This window comes from Macrosteles quadrilineatus, unplaced genomic scaffold, assembly GCF_028750875.1.
Source record: "Macrosteles quadrilineatus isolate MER2022 unplaced genomic scaffold, UCM_ALF_1.0 Scaffold_8__2_contigs__length_117827958, whole genome shotgun sequence".
Taxonomy (NCBI): Eukaryota; Metazoa; Arthropoda; class Insecta; order Hemiptera; family Cicadellidae; genus Macrosteles; species Macrosteles quadrilineatus.
Window position 1 is genome coordinate 107,952,968 of NW_026542601.1, and position 19,785 is coordinate 107,972,752.

The following is a 19,785-nucleotide window of genomic DNA, read 5'->3' on the forward strand; positions in this document are numbered from 1 at the left end:
AAGGATCATTTCCAGTCTCCAGGCCTTCGGGACTGAAGCGGAACAAAAACACTACGTAAACTCGGCATTAGTGTAATTGAAAACAGGCACTGTGATAAAACTTGGGATCATTCCATTGCTTCAATTTACTGCTCTTTCTGCCAGACTTCATGAAAAATACGTTTTTATAAGATTATAGTATACAAATCATTTTAACCCTTTATTTTAATATCACAATAAGTCCGACTCCATAACCAGTAAACTTACTGTTGGAAATACTCAAATTAAAATCTATTTTTAAAACTGTGCCATCTACATCACATTGCTCATACAGAAATATTACCATTACAACTACAGCTTGGCTCGTTTGGTTATGAAGGACATGAATAATAGGTTATGAATAATTCAAAGCCAGAAATAACACTGGCCGTTTTGAATGATACCACACTACGCTAAATCGTTTACTTTGTGTGTGTGTGTGTGTAAATTTCGAAACTAATTACTTTGTTAAAATTGTCGTTTCCTTAAATACGAATAACTTATTGATCAGCATCAGCCTTAAATGTGCATTATTTGAGTTATTGGTTACAAATAAAATTAACGTATATTCTTTAACGATCCTATGAAATGATAAATCATACTAGATATTGATGGGGCTTGAATCAGCTGTTTAAAGACAAGAAAGGGTTTTATGCTTCTCAGATGTTCTTACAATTGACAATATATCACAACAATATCCTTTAAAAACTTTGTAATCGATTTAAAAACCAGTTAACTAATAAAGTTCATTTTTGAATTGAATAAATAAGTAAAACGTTTAATATATCACTTTTTAATTTACACACAAGTTAGGAAGCTAAACACTTCCAACAATTTGTTAAAAGTCAACTTTACAATTATTGTAAAGTTGCTACCGTTTATTGTATAAATCGCCAATAATACAATATCAAACGTTTAAACCTCTTTTTGAGACCCCCTTTGTAAAGACATTTTGATGTTTTTTGCTTACTGTGTAAAGTTACAAAAGCAATAAAAAACATGAAATACACTGTGAAAAGTCGTATAAACATAAAGTTTCTGAAGGAAAACGACACAGTTGTCAACAGGAAAGGTGTATATCCTCCACATAAACAACTTATACTGAAAAGTTATAACTTGGAAATCAAAGACATAGCGACAACAGAGAAGTGAAGTTTATGGAAATCGTTTTCCAATACTTTGTATTTCTGGCATGTTTAGAGTTGGATCCGTTCACAGTAAAGGGTCTTTTGTAAGGTGATTTGTTGAGGTAAACCTATTTTGTTACTATGACTATTTACCTTTCACTCGACTTATCATTTACATGTATATTACATTGCATAATTTCCTTATTAATAGAAACATGATAAATTCTAAATCTACTACATAACGTTCAATTTCAAACATAACCTATACTAGGATGTTTTCTCATGTTTTGATCAGCTGAAAAAAGTCAACTAGCAGTTGTCATTAGTTTTGTATTGAAATGGGATGTAATTGAATAATTCAATAGTGAGGTTATGGAGTTCGAAATTAATATTAATTATTTATTGTACATTTGCAATAATTACATTTTATTTTGTCGCTATATTTACACATTTAAGATGCAAACATATTTAATATATTTTTTCTCAATGACAAATTGCTATTAAATTCTATACAGCGTGATTGATATAAGTGTGCCAGCTGTTTTATTTGAAAGTTATAAGAAATATCAAAAATTTTAAATTATAACTGCCCTGGATTTTTTCATTAAATAAATTTAGGTCAAGTTAAAATAATGATGTTAGCCGTCATTTTTCCGATATGGCCGCCAACTTTTATTTTTCTTATGGAAGATCCTTTATTTTATGATTTTTTAGAAATTAAATGTCATTTAAAAACGTTTTTATTCCCTGCATTTGTTTCTCTAAAACTACTCAATTAGGAGTTACAGCGTGTTAAAACTAAGAACGAATTACTTGCGGTAAACATTCTGCGCCATGTAGCTCAAATGCTTAAGAGTATATAAGTCTTAAAATTGGATCTAGATTCTAAAAAAACCATTATAACATTAGCAATAGTGATTTCATTATTGCAAAAATGGCCACTATTTTTCAAAACGGCAGAAAGTTTTTAAATAAGAAACTTAAGTAGCTTATGGGGTACTTCTGGAGATATATCCAAACCTAACACGTAGGAAAAAAACTCAATATTTATAGGAAAAGTGATGGTAAAGTAATTACAATCATGTCTTTCATGATGCCATATATTATGAAAACTTTATTGCTTCCTCTATTCCCGCAAAAGTTTCTTTTAACTGCCCTATTTCATCATTGCGTTTAATTGCATTAGCTAGTGTTGCAATGAGAATCCTCGCCGTCTCATATTACCCGGTTGCCTGACATGTTCTGGCGTAGCGTTTTCCGGGGTGTAACAACCAACATTTTTGCAAATCCCAGTCAAATGTGGGTCGACGTTTATTACATTCTTTCCTCTCAGCTACCAAACAGCGACGAAGTTTTTTAAACATGATGCTACAATGTATTTTTGGAACAAATATGTAATCATATACAGACCAGGGTCTTGTCAATATAACAAACATTGTAAAAACGTAATATGTGTTAAAAATAAAGAAATCAAAAACCAAAACCTTAGTATTGAGCCAATTTTAATTTATTTTTAGCTGAAAAACTCAAAGAGATTTTTTAAATAGTTTTTTGTAATAGTTGGTCCAAACCCTGGTCATGTTAATTTAAGGTCAAACTTTTTTAAATAGGATTCTATAACTGATAGCCTATTAGAATATAAATCCAGTAACGATCTGGATTGGACAATCACTTGATCAATCATACAATTCAACATTAACCTCTTTTAAACTTTCTACTGCTGTCTTAAATTGTAATCATACAAACGAAAAAGTAAAAAAAAAATAAGGGAAACGAATAAAATAATATAACGTCTAAGCTATTGAGTAAAAAAAGTGCTTCAGTTTAATTCGAGGGTTAATTTTTAATAAACAACGAAGCAATAAGGTTCCGAGAAGCTTTTTGAAATAAAGTGTGTTATTAAATCCTCCCTGAAAACATTTCATAATCCTCATACTTTAATTTTCTTGGAAATCTTCACATTATTAAATGACGTTGGATGTTTAATGATTGTTAAAATATTTTAGATGTACAAACAGTATTTTTTTAAGCAATTATGAAGTCAAAGAGAAGTAACGGGCCCATTTGTCACAAGCAGCCCCGCCTTTAATGGATAGAAGCTTCGTTGTTAATTACAATTAGGCCAGCTCTTGGATGGCTGCCTGCAAAAACATGGCGAATGTAATTATTGAACCTGAACCTTGGTGATTAGTTCTTCTGAAATATTTGAGTGGAAATAAAAATCAAAACCAAATAATAATTGATATTGTTGGGTTAGTCAGTTTATGCACTTTTTTATTATTTTTATTCAACAAATATTATAATACATTTAAGATGACATCATAAGTGATTAATTGCATGTTGAAATAATTTTCTAAAATTTTTAAAATAAACCAAACTAAAATTTTAAATGAAATGTTGAGTTTTTGTACACTTTTAACCCAAAATAGAGTTAACCATAGGTGTTTTTATATTTTGAAATAATTGATTTTACTGATGACTCGATCCTTTACAATCGGGAATTTGAGTAGATTGTTAACTAGAAAACCTTGAAAATGGTCTGAAGCTTGAAGATTATATCTAGTGGTTACAATAGAGAAATCAAAACTCTGTAGTATGTGTGGATATAGAGGGAACCTTATCATTTTGTTACTAAACCTCTAGTAGTTTCAAATATAAAAAGTCAAAAATTGCAATGAATCTTATTAGCCCAAATATTACCACACCATCAAACACATTAATTATCTTTTATCAGCCACAGTTAAAAAATAACTTATTACCCATATTACCAAATTAATACCATAAATTCTAGCTTCGATGAGTGCTAAATATGTAGAAGTGCGAGTAGGGGTAGTTTTTATAATCATAACATGAGACTCCAAACATAAAAAAGAATATATAAGAAAAGAATAACGTTTATTAGGAACAACGTTCATAAATTGTAAAAATTAAATCAATTTTATCTGATTATTAAGTGTTATTAAGTGTAATGGAAAAATCCTGAGAGATATATTATATTTATAGATAATATAAACGTCAACACGGACTAAGGTTATATAAACTGTACATGAACTAATAATTTAACTATTCCGAATATTGAAATTCCAATTATCACATTCCTAATATACTAAAGTTGAAGATATGTAAAAAATAATGTAATCATTAAAAAATAAAGAAATGTAAAATAAACTTAGAAATTTATGTAATCATTACTTTACATACATATAATGCACTAACGATATCTTTCAATTAACGCAATTATTAATTGCCACGATGGGAATTTTGACGGGAAGTTTTTGTAGACAACCGCCAAGATCCTTCTTAATTGTAATTAACATCAAGCCCCAATCCATTAGCTACAGCAACGCTCCTGGCGGCGGGAAGCGACAAATGTCTACATGTAACAGGCTTCACTGCCCTAATTGTTTTCACCACTCTTCTTGACGGAATGAAGTAAAACATATTTTAAAAGAAAGGAATTTTCATTTAAAACAGTCACATTTTCATTTATGTGCAACATTGTTTGTTATAAAGCATTTTGTCAATTTTCTGTCGATTTTTGTAAGCATAACGTATTATAATTTTTGTTGATTGGTCTGCAATGGGTGTGTAGGTTTTTCTTAACCTAAGGGGTTTTACTCTAATTCTAAATCCTCGTTAACGATTAAGAAAATGAAGCAATGTATAGAAATAAATATATAATCGTTAAGTTTCTAAAATTAGACGGTGAAAATAAAACAAGTAAATATCTGAATCATGTTTTAGCAATGGTATGTTGGGATGATTTGTGAATAATTAAACATTTTACATTTCCCAATCAGTACCAATAACATCGATTTAAATTTTTAAACAAAGTCTACTTTCTTATATTATCATACGAGTACTTAAATGTTGTTTAAAGTTATTAAATTTGTATACATTACAGAAATAATCTTAGCACTATAAATCTTATTGGTGACTTACCGGCTTCAGTGATGTGTGCCAGAAAAGTGCCAGTCTTTACGAAATGCCATTTTAATCTTCTACCTGAAAGGAGAAACATTTTGTAAAAATTGTTTTCAGACTATGTATACATTTAAAGTACTTATTCATTGTAGATACAAACTTCCCGGAATTAACTAATTTCTTTGAATCCAGAAGAAATCTCTTTAAAACGTTTAAATTGATGTTGATTTGTTATACAATATGAAAACTATTCGAATTAATCCTATACATTAATAAGCAGGCATGTTTCTTTTTTCTCAGCTCGTGTGCATCGCAGGCAAAATCTACGCATACTGTTAGAAGGATATTTGCTAGAAGATGTTCAGAACTCCTATATAAATAAAAATAAACTTTAAAATAGGCACACAAAATTTATTAAAAAATTTAAAAGAATAATTAACATGGGCCTAATGGGTTGCCTTGCCATGCTAGTGCCGAAATAACAACGAAATATAAACTAAATATAAAATCAAAAGGAAGAAATCCCATTCTAATTGCGTGGTGGAAATGGAGAGGATTGCGAAATTAATATTTTCAGTCGAGTTTTAGAGCACGTGGTTACCTCTAGTTTACTTTAATATATTATGTACGATTTATCAAAGCAACACATATTTATTATTTACATAATATGGTAATTAGCGTAGTTATTGTTATCAACTTGTCAAGTTCCTCATTATTGTACTATCATTATGATTACCATTGGAGATGGAGACGCCACCTATTGTCGGGACCACGTAAGTTTGCAGTTGGTAGCAGCCAATCACAAGACAAGGCTAGTGCGACGTAATCGCCCGTTGACAACACTAATAAAAATATACTATGCAATATTTTCAAATCAGCTGGTATTATTAGATTTGGCAACACCGCACGGTTCTCATTGGTTCATTCAAAACCATATGGTAAATAGGCTCCTCCCTCAACTGCAAACTTATGTGATCCCGACTCTAGGTGCGTATTTTAACCCAATATGAATGTAGAACCGTGTGAGATGATCTGTGTAGCTTTGTTACACGCTAAGATCAGCTGTTTCATCCGAGAATATTTTTTATTTAAAGCCCAAATCAGGAACAGCTGGTTTCAAAACATCAAACAGCTATTGGCTTTTTCAGGATAGAGGCTACCTGTTGATGGCTAAGTAAACTATATAACCACTATAAGTAGCTGCTAACTGTAAACTTGTTCAATCTGTGTGCAACCTCTTACCAACAGAGTCAAGGGTTAAGCATTCAAAAATTCTGTATCAGTGTATTTTCAAGTTTTTTTTTCTTTTCACATAGTAAGTGGTGAGGGGTTTCACCAACCCCTGTGATCATTATTACTATTACTGCCACTTGAACCTGTTTTCAGTAAGTATCTTGTAATACTTCTATCATTTTATGTAACCATATATAACCGAGCAAAAATCGGGTATTCTTTTCACTAAGTGCGTTTTCAAAAACCCACCTTTTAATTTACTCTTCTCTGTAATATGGGGAATGTTTTCATACCCTCACCCTCAAAATTAAAATTAATCTAGGTAACCGCAAGTCAAAATGCAAATTAAAAGTTATAATATTCTATTTAACTGATTATGTTACAATTTTGACTCAACGTCAGATTTTATCCTAATTTATTCGCTATATTGTTTAAATTTTCATTAGTTTATTTTTTATAAATTTTCTCCTTAAATATTTTTTATGCTTTTGGAGTTATTAACTTAACAATTTACAGTCATACATTTGTCGTATCAATTAATACTTTTTCCTATAGTATGTTTTTTTTTATTACAATAAATTTCCTAAAAAATAGCCTACTAAAGGTGAAAATTTTACCCTCCATAAATATAATTTTATTAGAAAGTCTACATAAATTTTAAACAAAGCAGCAAACTAAATAATTAAGCATTGAAATATCGTACGTTGATTTTAAATAGATGATAATATGATTTTTCTAAACCCATGAGTCTAACTCCATAAGTTAAACAGGATTTTCTTAATTAGTATGAAGCCCTCAAGCAACAAATAAGTAAGTAACGAAGCAGAAATATTTTTTTTTATTCTGAGATACTGTATTGCTTTGAAAATTTACCGCAAGGAAATGTATACGCTCTACTTATGGAGTAATGATAATGTTTCAATTTGCATCGCTGGTTACACAAAGAGGTTGAAATAAAGGTAATTTGACGATGACAAAAGCGACAAATTACGCTTGTTCCTTGTAAATCCTCCTTAGTTCTTTCCATCACTTTTTGTATAATTTTTTGCCGATTGCCAAAGAGGTTTTTTTCACTTTAATTCAATGGTTTCCAAACTGAAACATAGCGTAAAGCTTGTGCAGAATGACCTTACTTATTATAAAACATTTGGGTTAATTTAGCAAATTTCAACTCGTTAATTAATCCTTCCTTAAAAAAAGTAAGAAACCTTTGGCTTTTAAAGGTCTACCATTATTTGCGTTTGCTATTAATATCACCTTTAATATCGAATTATATATGAGTAATAGTAAAAATATAATAATTGATGGAACATTGAAATGCAAATGCAAGAACTAGAACATAAATTAAAACATTAATATGCAAAGAATTAGATACTCCAGGCTTTACCATAATAACTCAATGTCTCAATGTCAAAACATCAAATTTTTCGTTTTTTAGAGAAAAAATGATTACATACTTTTATTTCTATCTGAACGTAAATAAATCCATCAGAAGTTTAGGATTTTGAAAAAAATATTTTACCTGTTAATGAAATTATATGTCATCAAAAGAAATACAAAGTTATTATCATGATTGGTTGCGTATTATAAGTTTTGGCACGCTTTTTCGTGTTTAGGGCAGTTGAATTTTATATTATAGAGACTAGTGAACGCTTTTAAAGGAAAGCTATCCAAGCACTTAACAATCCTTAGTGGCAGTGTATAAACACTCTTACTCCTACAACAAAGTCCAAGACACCAGACTCACAACACGTACAAGTTTAAAATGTTTTCTTTTCTATTTCATGCTGTGACATGAGTGGTGATAAATAAATAGAGCCTTTACAGCAGCAAACCTGCAGACTAAGCAAATTACCATCTGCCTGATTGTCTTTTCAGTAAAATATTTCTTATACATCTCGTGTATATTCCGTATTAAAATAACTAGGTTTAACCAATACTGTGATTTGCAGTTACTGGAAAGGTAATATCAAAAGTATGAAATAAAAAAAATTACAAATTTGGTCAAGATGGGTTGTATCTATAAACAATCAAAATTTAAGCGTTAACTTATTCTCTGAAAGAAAAACGTAGGAATTTTTAATGTTTAGATTTTTTTGAATTTTTTTAGCTTTTATAGCATTTCGAGGGCGAAAACAGTACAATCCGATATTTAGCCTATAATGACCCTCTTGAAGAATATTTAAGAACTAGAAATGGTGCTGTTTTTATGCTCTGGGGACATTGGTCCAGGGTCCAGGTATTTGATATACGACAATAGCTTACTCTTCAGATAGAAAATTCACTAAAACTCTCGCAATTTTCCATCAAAATATAGAACCACTACTAAAAAGACAAACAACAGTCAAAAGGTAAAACATAGTAGGTTATAAAAAAATGACATTCAGTTAATATTTAAGAACAGATATGCAAAAAAATCTTTAAAATGTGCAGATCTTTAAATTTAAAACTAGGTTTATCCACTAACAATACTTAATCCTAGTAAACCTTTTGTTTCGTCATCCATTTACAGGAGATAAAAGTTATCTTATCCAATAGAAACGGTGAAGAAATACTGCTCCATGTGAGAGATTCTTAACCTTCAAAGCAAAACCTAAAAGCAATTTACAAAAGAATCGTCAGTTTCCTCAACCAGTGTACTTCGTTTCACCAACCTCATCACTTAGAGATGAAGGCCTACAAATTTTTCAAGGTTTCTTTTATGCATGTACTTTATATGTTTAAAAGCATACAAATTGTGCTTTTAATTTGTTTGAAATTTTTTTATAGCTGTGTGAATACCAGATTTTAGTTAAAGGAAACCCCCAGTACCAAGACACTAACAAACCAATATCTGTATTACTTTTTAAAACACCCTATTTGTTATGTTGTTTACGTGTTTGAGTAGGTTTTATACTTTAAGATGACATGTTGATACATGTCATGTATCTGACTAACCCCTGTTCACAATGCTAAGAGGACAATTTAAGATACCAAGGACTAGTGACAAAAATCTGTATAAAGCTGTGTTAAAATTGAAACTATATTCAGGAAATATTTCAATTTTTATTCGACTAAAGTTCCATTGAGAAATTTAAAGGCAATAACCAAATGACAAATGTTGAATCAATGTAAATATCTTATAAATTTAAAGAGATTCTAGAAACCAAACGGAAATTAATGGTGTCAATATGAACAATTTTATGGTTTTTTTCTTTCTTTTTGTTCTTTTTTACTTTAAGTAATATTATTAATGTTTTGATTTTATTAATTCATTATGAATATACTGCTAAACGGTAAGGATGGATTTTTAAGATCTAGCTCATACTCCTCGGATTTGCATATTTTATATTTTACATAATTTTTTTACAACTAAGTACCTTACTTAAATGAATTTTATTTATAAAATATAAGTACTAGCCCTATATGCTTTCATTTATATAGAATACGAAGTGTTTTTTGGAATGCTCTAATAGATTTTCTAATTAAAACCATGGATATATTATGGCTCTTTTCACCCTATCAGAGGTAAAACGAAGTTAAGTTAAAGCTTAACTTAATATAATCTTTACTATATAGCATTAATCATAGAGTAATGTTACATTCGATGGCTCGTAACCTGCTGTGCATAACTGTAGTTATTACTTACGTTATTGCATTACGTCTCGCTCATGTATAACTATAACAAGATTCAGAGTGAGCTCAAGTTTCAGTACTGTAGTTTTATGTATCCCAGCTTATATCCACAGCTTTATATATTTATAGAGATTGCCAGGATCACATTTTACCGCCTACGGTGTCTGATGTAGAAATATTATATCCTCTCAAACTCAATGTGACTATATGTGAGTACAGTTCACAAAACCTTGATAACAATATGGAGGCAAAATACTAAGTTAAATTCTTTAGTCATTGTTCATCATACAATTATTTAAAAAAAGACAACTTGGGTCAAATTGTACAGCTCCGTTCATATTTAAAATGTACCTATTTAATAGGTACAATACAAACGTTCATTTATGTATATTATGTTGGGTAAATAAACTACTGATTACTAAGATCTTGATCCAACAAAATCCTAACAGAGATACGAAAGTATGACGATATGATTGTATTTAAAAACTTGATTAAAAAGAAATAAAATCTATTGTCCCATTGAATAATACGAAATACCAGAAAAGAAAAATCAAAAACAAATACTGTAATATTACAAAATATTCAAAACAGAATATGATATAAATCAAACCTTACTGTGCTGTAGCTGAAGAGTATTAAGCCAAAGAAACTACTCTTTGTAATAATTGGCAAACATTCGATAACAGTCCAATTAAATTATTTTTCAGAATTAGTTGTCATTATTGACAGAAGATTGAAAAAGAAAAACAAAGGTAAAATCAAGAGAAACATCAATCTTAAAGGCATTGGAAATTGGCAATATCATAAACAAGGATAATAAGGGAGAATAAGAATTGCGACGATAAACTATATTTGATAGAAAGTATCTCGGATTTCAACAGCGTTTTATCAAACTCTTTTTCTCTTGTCGATGAACGTATTTTCTTGTAAAGTTTGTTTGTTTCCTGTCTCAATCAATATGGAAATAAAAGATAGCTTTTATTTATTTGCAAACTGCTTAAATATTCAGTATTGAATGGTATAATATTTTCTTTCTAAACCGTTTTATATTTGTAATTATTCAATACAGATGTTTTTTCAAACTGCTTTTATATTTTATGAAAACATATTTTATCAATTTAAAGAGCGTATTTAAGAAATAATACATAGGGCACAATAATCGTTTTCTTTTTTTTTATTTTAATATTTTTTTACTCATCTGTTACCATTCACATAGCAAGGTTTGGCAATGTCTTAAACTATACGTGGACAAATGTTTTATACCAAAGTTCATAATATAGATAATTACATGATAAGTATTTTAGTCGATTATCTAAAATATGTAACATTTTATCAAAACCATAGTTTTGACATATTAATCAATTTAATATCACTGAATACAAACACTACAAACAATGAATAATGATTCTTTATTACTATAGAAAGCTTTAAAGGTTGTCCCGAAAGTTTTTGGATTTACATATACTCGAAATGATAAAAGCGGTCCAGAAAAAAACTAATTTAACGCATCAGAGTTTCCTTTGGACCAGAGATGAAAGAACCCCATTAAATCTAGGATTATTGTTTCAAACACTGTGAAAGAGTGAATTCACTCAAGTATTCAGTTAAATTCAGCTTTGGAGTTTACGTATGAGAATTTTTGAAATTGTGGATAAGTTGTGAAAAAATATTTTTTTGTTTACAACCACTCTTTTATAGTTCTATATATTTAATAGAAAAATATATGAGTCTAAAAATGTATTTTTAAATCGAATCTATTTTTTTCCATTTTCTCACCTGAGGACGGTATGAAAGCTATTAGGTTGCAAAACGCCGTGAAAACTCAGTTGATTCGCCGTGATGAAATTTGGCTCGATAATCTTGTAAACAAAATAAGCCCATCATTACGAGGAATGAACTCATAGGGGGCAAAGTGCATTTATATAAACAAATTTTAAAAAGACTCGCACTAAAATATGATTCTTGCAATAATTTCAAACATTGTGTTTTGAACGCCCTTTCACATTCACAAACTAGCTCGTTCTTAAGATATGTACATGACTCAACTGCATTGAAACCATACAATAATTTTGTAAATAGTAATGACAATGAAATAAAAGTCTTTTAAATCAATCTGTTCATCAATCCTGAAACCTATGTTCAACCCCTATCGACTTCAAACTTCCCCTGAAACAAACTCACAAATCGTCTAACCTACTATTAAATTCCCGTTTGTAATAATAAACAGGAAAAGCGCTTAAGATTATTCGGGTCCGCATAATGGGGTTGGCTAGGCGATAAAATTGCTAAGATCAGAGCACTTTTGACAGTCGGCTAATCTGGTGATAATGTCCAGTATAAGTTGTCAGTTTCTGGCTCTGAGCCAAGCGTGGGGCGTTCACCCTGCTACCGAGATGTATTGATTGAATTTGGAACTTTCATATTTGCTCTGTTTTGTTTTACTTAGTTCTAGTTACAGTTGGTTATTTTTTCTTTATCTTTAACGGATTTTGTGTTTATATTAAATATGATTTTTATGTTAAGAGGTAGTAAACATTTGATTGATTTTTTTATGTTTTTGTTTGGAGGGAAAGCATGATTAACTATATTACCTTTGTTGTCGAATCTTAGTAGGTAGGGGCGTAATAAGCTGAAAAATGTAATCCAATATGATTTGTATTCTCGTAACTAGGATGGAAAATAAAGATTTATGTTAAAATTGTATATTTATTGTTAGTTAGGAGTTTTAGTTAACTGTTTGGGTACGTTTTAGATCTGTTGGCATTGTAAAATGTTATACATTGTCTTTTTAGTTCATAGCGTTTTGATTTTTTGAAGATATTTTTCAAAGAATGCTATTTTGGAAGCGGGAGTCCAAAAGTACGCCTACTTTTTTGCGTTCTACATAAAGGTTAAACATAAATAGTTTGATTGTCATTTTAAATGTTACTTATAGTTTGTTAAACTCAATTCACGATTGATTAGCTTAGATTTTACCAAAATTTAATATAATAATAATAAAAAATGTGTTATGATATCAAGCTTTAAATTGTGTTAAGTACTGATACGCCTCAAAATCAATATAACGAAATACCTAAAAATACTCTGAGTTGCGTCAGTCCACTACTTAATATCTGCAAATTAGTGAAAAAATAAGAGTATTAATTTTGGACCAATCTATCATAACATTTTAGCAAAAAACACATTTTGACGTTCATTAATACAAGGTAAAATTTACCTTCATTTATGATATATTTAAAATCATAAATGAAACCGACGTTAGTTTATCTTTCGTCAGAAAAGAACACGCAGCAAAGAACTTATAATTTCAAATCAACTCTGATATCAAAGTAGAGATGTTTCTGAGCACGTGTATCAAAAACTTATACATCTGAGAGGTTCCAAAGAATCATCGTTCAATGCCAACGAAGCCACATCCGTTATACGGTGCTGCCTTTCCCTTTAACTTTATATCTTTCTGATCAACTTTACTTTTACAGATCTAAAAACAAGAGTTTTAGGGTATTCAAGTTAAATTACAATTTTTGGTTGGGATATCTGCCCAAATATATTCTTTGCTGTAATTAAGTTTGTGTAGCAACATTTTGAATCCTCTAGAACAAAATGCATCGAGTATGTTAAATTAAATGTATTGTTTTAATCACATCAAAAGGAGGTATTGTAAGAATAGGGAGAAAGAAGTAATAGGTCTTAATGTAAAATTAAGTGTGATGACAAACTTAAAACAATGTTTGCTTTAAATGTAAATGGAAGTTTGATTTGCAAACAAATATCTTAATTAAATACTAAATTCAAAATGCCTTTGAAATGTTAAAAATTTGAAGTAATTTTTCATGAGTAACCTATAGAGAGTCCACTTTCGATTTGGACTGGTTGTTTTTGTGACGCTTAGCCCCACTATTTTATATAGTGCCACACAACGAAATCGCTGGCCTTTCCAATCAGCGCGCCTCATTCGGTCTGCCGCTTGCCGTTTTCCGAGAAACGGTCAAGGAGCTACTTAATCGAGATTTCCTCCGTCTTGTTTCTCGCCACCTGTCGTTGGATTAGCTGCCAATCTCCATTTTCTCATATCACCATGCCCTCGTTAAATCAGGATAAGTCCTTAAATATTAAGTGTTAAGATTAACGAGGTAATCATTCCTAGACTAGACATGCAATAGTCACCGCGTTGAAAATTTTAGTATTAAATCATTCAGGAAATGCCTTAGAAGTCCAAATTTGTTCAATAAGGAGTTAGGGAACGCAATAGACCTATTTTATCATCATCTAAAATTTTACACTATTTAGCAGTTTAGTTTGGATGGTTAGCTATAGTTCTGTTTTCAAGTTAAATTATAAGTAATCAAAGCTGGCTTGGCTGGTCTGGATAAAGATTTCTGCCCTCTGGTTCCCCAACAACGTTTCCAATTAAATTGTCATTTTAAGATGGTAGTAGAGGATAGCACGTTCTTAATTGCGACATGCTAGGATCCTCCAGGCCCTAGCACCACAGACAAGCAACTTACATATTTCACTTAATCATCATCAATACATCACATCACCACAGAATGCATAACCTAGTTTCCGCCCCAGTTGCCACTAAAGGCTACATTTTGGTCTCTATTTTCAACAGACCAAAATATAAGTCCGAGATAATCAAATGCTGTCTGTTTAAACAACCCTCTTTAGTTTTATTTTTAAAACTCTGATGAACCTAGTGAAATAACAGGGGTAAGTCGGTGGATCAGTTGGTAGAGTCACGGCCTTTGCTTTTTTTTAGAGGTTGGTGACCTCTTCGGACCCAAGGCAGCGATGTCGTGGGTTCGGATCCTGGTCGCTGCCTCAAGCATTTTATCAGTAAAGATCACCTTTGTACTGTTCCGGCTCACCCCTTGCTTTGCTGGATACGTTCCCCGCACGTTGTAAGTGCTATCATTGACTATACATACCTACAGGTATAGGTATATATAGTCAATGGTGCTATTCTACAGCCTTAAGTTAGTCTATGTGGACGGACAACTGCAAGGTTAAAAGAGGGAGGCTGCCAACCTCTAAAAAAACTAAAAAAAGAATGCATGATATGTAATTTTATTTGTTTTTATGTTATATTATTTTCGAATTTCCTACCTTAATTATATATTTTAGTTTCTTCAAATGTGTCACCTTAGTAGATACAAGCTAAATGTACTTACGGACTTGATCGCCTGTCTGTTTTTAAAGTACAAATTTAACAATCCATTCAGCAATTTTTCGTCAGTATTAATTGACATCGAGTTAAAATACCGTTTAAATAGTAAACGAATACTTTAAAATAGTAACTAATTCTGCTGACCCAGTAAATATAAATTGGTTAGGTATGTAAATTCACTAAATGTTATGGGAGTTACATAGGTTTTGAATCTTGTATATATTCCGGCTTGAAATAAAAATATACCAAATATATAAAAGGGATTTCAGATGGAAATATTTTGAACACATGTTACATTTATTTCCTCTCGTGGTGGGAAACAAGAGTTACAACAACGAATTGTTGGGATTCCTGCCTCAAATTCACAGCATTACACGTCGACGAGCTTTCTGCATTCAAACTCTCTCAATAGCATAGAAGGTGTTCATGTGTTCATTCTGAGTTCTGTTACACGTGTGTCTGTCATACACTAATCCGAGTTTTGGTTTATATGAATTCACAGGAAAACTGTACGTCACTGCTATACGTGTTCTGTAATTATATAGATTTTTCGCGATTTTCGATATTTCTTTGTTGAACTATTCGTCAAATTACATTCTTTGACACTAACAAAGATTCAAGGATATAGGTTCAGATTTGAACATTTCATAGTACAGTACTTCACAATCGTCACAATAGAATTGACTCCCAAAATTCAAATTCGAAAATCATAACCAGTAGTTTAAAATACAATATTATTGTATTCTTTAAATGTAAATGTTGATATGCGATTGAACTATTTCATGATAAAAGTATTTGCATCTCGTGTTAGCAAAATTCAAAAAAAAAGATATAATTTAAAATTTTTAAGGGAAATTCCATTATCTACTTGCTTGATGTTGTGTTAATCACTAATATATCAAATTCATGTCGTTTCTGTTGTTTACAGTGTGGTACGGAGTTTATTTGATCAAATGTGTATTATTCACAGATTTACTTTTGCAAAGAATTATAATATACTCATCTTAAGAGATATATTATGCAGTTATAATATGCTACTTTTCGTTGCTATAAAAAGCTTGCCAACTTTTTTAGATCGAATTTGAATTGATTTAGGTACACGGTAGGTTTTATATAACAATGATCAAATAAAGATATAAACATTCAATTCACATAAAACTTTACTCAAAACTTGTCTGTAAAATCAGGTGTATATTAAAATCAACCTAGGACTCTACGTCCCTGACTTCCAACGCTCTAAGTTTGTAGAAATATAGGCTAAACTGCGTGGAAAAAAATAAAACTACAATGTTTAAATTGAATATGTTTACGTTTCAAAAATCTCGTATCACAATCAAAATTCTAAAACAAATTTTTGATATTTTAAACCATCAATCCTTACCAAACTTGACAAATATTATTTATGGTGACAATTACTTTATTTATTTTATTCAGTGGACGTACTATGAATATAATTCTCCAGAATTTTAAAAATACTGACTTCCTTTGTATTATGTGAACAAACACCATTGTAAACTATAGTATTTATCTACAACTAACAATTAAGCGGGGCCAAAGGGGGGCAGACTGGTCTGGTCTGAAAGCATGGGACTTATACCCTGAGGTCCCGGGTTCAAATCCTGCCAATTACAAACAGATTTTAATAGGACTAATGCTGCTACCATCTAGGACTAGCTAAAAGTAATGTGTCAATAGTTCGAATATAGCATCCTAGAATGTGAATGTAGGATAATAAACAAGTTAACCAATGAAAGTTTAGCCACAATATTATATACTAGTAAATGCCTAAGATAGAAATTCCAGTTAGTCAAACTAGTTCAAGTTCTAAATCGATGTCACAGATGGTTAACTTCCATGTCGAACTCGTATTCAAATGGAAAGAACTGTCTTCCTCCTACTGTACATTATCATATAAATGCGTCTTTACTGAACTAGGCCGGCCCCCAGGGCGTTTTAGATCTTGTTGCATTGGTTCACGCAATACTGGGGAAAAACACATTCTGCTCGCAGTGGGAACACACTCTCAAAGTGTTTTTGAAAAGGCTGTCAAGGGATTAAATATTATTGGGGCCAGAGTTTTTGGTGAAGATTACCATGAACATTACGGTGGGTTTTTAAGATGTTTTAAAATGTAAGATTTAATTGTGTAGGTATTTTAAAATGTTGAGTTAGTTTATAATTTCTGAAATTTCATGCAACTAGTACTTAGTATTTTAAAATGTTGAGTTAGTTTATAATTTCCGAAATTTCATGCAACTAGTACTTATAAGTACTATAATTTTTATTTGTAACACATTGTAAAACCCTTCCGTTTTGCTCCAAATAGTATATCAATAGTGTTTGTCTAGGGGATTTGATGGAAAAATTAACTAGGATTTGATCATCGTATTGGATTTAAACTGCGATTTCCATTGAATGTATTATTTTAATTCTCTTAAAATTATACGGTCCAATGTGAACAATGCACTTAAATACCCTAAGAATTGGATATTGATCGACATTTGAAAGAGTAACATAAATATCTAAATGAACCCACAAGTAGTTATGTGTAACAGGAGCTGTCCTTTTGCCAACGAACGTTGGCCGCAGTTCAAAACGAGATTCATTTCGATTGGGTTTTACCGATAGCAACTTGTCGATATCGAGTGTCGAATACATATGAGGTTATTCTTATACAACGGGAATAAATCATTCATTCTTCTCAGACAATCGAATGCCTAATCTGTTGACAAATAAGTACTATAGTGATTTTCTGATTAAAGATAATTATTACCGTTATAATGAGGAACATCCGAGCTTTAGTTATCTAATTTCATTTAACACTACCTAAATGGATGATAGTTCAACAGACAATGGCACAACTTAATGGCTTAAATTTTATGTTTTTGTAAGGTAGAAGTAAAAGTAATATTAATGTATTGGTGAGCAGAAATAAAAAATATCTTTTTTCAGCCCCATGGTATGGTTTATTTTACATTATCTAGTTATAAAAAAATCATGTGTAAAAACCCGATAGCAGATGGGGTAAATATATTGGGATAACATTTTTTTTACTTGGGACCTTTATTTCAGAGATATACGAAAAGTAGAAAAACTCAAACTCAGTTACTTTTATAACTATATTTTTAAGCGTATAACACAAACCGAAACAGGTACGGTTTAAAATATTCAGGTTTAAAGTATTTTGGAGGTTGCTTCATAGCCTGGACTCTTGGCCACTGTGAAGAACGTTGTCATAGTGATTGCACTTATTGTGATTCGAAATCTCTCAACGTTTCTGAATTGTGTGACCGTTATACCCACACCCTGTTTAGATTTCTATGAATCCCCATAGAAATCTAAACAGGGTGTTCCGTAAGTAAACAGCCAAAATACGGGAAATGGTTGTGTGGATCGAAATAAAATACATTTTTCCTAAATTTGTTTTGTTGACCACATATCTAAAATTTTGTATTTTTGCTTTAACATTCTTGCCTTTGAATTGTTCCAACCGGTCTTTAAGAAACTTGGCATGTATATTTGTATGTTTATGTAGAGGTCCATGTTATATAAATATACATTAACTGGGTTCAATTCAAAATAGTAGCAATTTTATATTTTAAATAGCTGAAAATTGCAAAAAAAAAGTCAAGCAAATTTTTTTTTTGCATTTAACATTCCCCTTCAAACGACACCGAGTTTGAAAAAGATCGAAACTTAGTTCATAATAATAACTTAAATATTATGAAATTTAGTTGTAGCCTAGCATAAGGAAAAATGAAGTGCGACGTTAGCTTAGCCTCATTTTACTTTTAAAATTGTTATATTTTAGTAATTTTTATCATTCAATTAAGAACTTGATAAATACATAGGTATGTAAAGACATAAAATGCGAAATCAACTTTTCTGCTACTATCAGAGCTAAAGTATGTGACATTTCAGTATTATATTTAAACCAATTATGACACTTAAATATATACGCGTGTGGTAGGTTTAATTATGATACTATTATGAGCAGAAAGTCCAACACAAACAAAAGCGACAGTAAATAGTAGTATTTTTACTGCTTTGGAAACATTCATATAAAAATTACCACTTTTACTTTAACCACTTAAATAAGTGAAATAGCCGCAATTCAACAATACAGTTCGTGAATTGTTTAACTAGCTAAGTTTACTCTGGTGTCTAGAGAACAAAGAAGACAGTTAAACATCCCAGAACTCGAAGTTTGCTTACTTAAATCATCCGTGGAAAATTATCATTTGATAAAAGAGAACTGGTGGAGGGTAAAAATAAGAATTTAGCCAACATTTCGTTATACATTGTATTACACTGTACCCATATGTATACAATGGGTTTTCATAGTTTCATAATTTAGTGTATAATAAAGTTTAAAACATTGATATAAGCTAGGTACTTCCAAGCATTTTAATTTTTAATAATGTGGTTCTAATTTTTTATATCTACGCCAGTGTCATTTACCAACTCTCAATCCTTTGAAATGTCAATCAATACAACTCTTTTGTGTGGAAGAAGTGTTAACTATCCCAATATCCCATAGAAGTCTCAGGAATGTAAGAAAGTTCCTGAATTCGGAACAGGAATGTGAAGAATTCCCTGAGTTGTTATCCAGCCTTGTCGTTGGTCGATGAACGGAACATTTCTACCTGAATTGTTTTATTTTGAAACCAAGAGACTGGAAACTATTTCTCCTATTCT

The 19,785-nt window shown here is 30.8% G+C and overlaps 1 protein-coding gene across 2 annotated transcripts in view; it reads right to left on the reverse strand.

Moving 5' to 3' along the window:
• The window catches only part of LOC128999813 (sex peptide receptor-like), a 125,698-nt gene that overhangs the window by 91,554 nt on the left and 14,359 nt on the right, over positions 1-19,785 (reverse strand). For both annotated transcript variants that reach the window (XM_054426498.1, XM_054426497.1), the window contains exon 2: positions 5,088-5,150. The gene's annotated coding sequence lies outside the window, so the exon portion shown is untranslated. The remainder of the gene's footprint in view (positions 1-5,087; positions 5,151-19,785) is intronic.